The sequence below is a fragment of the Carlito syrichta genome, unplaced genomic scaffold, assembly GCF_000164805.1.
Source record: "Carlito syrichta isolate Samal-C Ts95f unplaced genomic scaffold, Tarsius_syrichta-2.0.1 Scaffold142955, whole genome shotgun sequence".
NCBI lineage: Eukaryota > Metazoa > Chordata > Mammalia > Primates > Tarsiidae > Carlito > Carlito syrichta.
In genome coordinates, this window is record NW_007087051.1 from 1 (window position 1) to 1,112 (window position 1,112).

Sequence of the window (1,112 nt, forward strand, 5' to 3'; positions counted from 1 at the left end):
CCCTGCCTGCCCCCGCGGCCTCCTCCGGGAAGCCTCCCCGGCCCTCCGCGCAGGCCCTCCGGAGTCAGACGCGCCCGGGCTTCCTCCAGGACCCTCCTCTGTGGGCTCCCGCTCTGGGCCGGGTGCTCGCGCGCCCGGATCTCGGGGGGCGAGGAGGGGCTGAGAGGGCAGAGCTGCCCAGGCCCCTCCGCTGGTGGACGCAAGCCGGTCTGCCCCGGCGCCAGCGGCGACGTCCCCAGCCCAGCTTGCTCCCTCGCCGGCGCTGGGAAAGCGCCCCCGTGAAAGATGCCAAGGGCCGAGATGTTTGGGGTGGTTTATTCTGAGCCTGGTGTAAGGGACTCAGGCCCGGGACACCGTCCAGGACGTCCCGAGAACCTGTGCCCACCGCGGTTGAATCAGAGCTTGGTTCGCCTGGTTATGTATTATAATACATCTGAGGAGGACAGAAATTACAGAAAACCAAGTATCCGTAAGTGTGAGACTCGGGCTCAGCTCGGAGAGATGGAACCTCTCCAAGCCGGGCCTGCAGGCGGTAGGTGGAATCCAAGATTTCTTTTTTTTTCAGTTGGAGTCTCACTGTTGCCCAGGCTGGAGTGCAGGGGCACACTCGCGGTCACTGCAGCCTCGACGTACTGGGCTCAGGCGATCCTTCTGCCTCACCCTTCCAAGTAGCTGGAACTACAGGCGTGCACCACCGTGCCCACCTAGTTTTTAAATTTATTGTAGAGACGAGGTCTTGTCAAATTGCCCAGGCTGGTCTCGAACCTGTGGACGCAGATAATCCTCTTGCCTCAGCCTCTCAAGTTCTGGGATAACAGGGGTGAGCCACCATGCCCGGCAAGTTTCTTGATGTGTAGATGAAGCCTCAGTGGTGGCTGACTTCAGAGAGAATAGATAAGGATCTTAAAAGGTGCCCAGAGTCAGGGCATCCCCAAGAAACAGCTCTACAAGGTCATAAGATACTTTGATTTGGGACCAAAGGGGGACCCAAACTTTACCTGCATGATGATCACTTGCATACTTTTTATTTTTTTATCAATATTTTTTATTATGGTTTTGTGGGGTACAGTTAAGGGTTAGGTGTACAATTACGTTTCATTCAGGCACCCTGT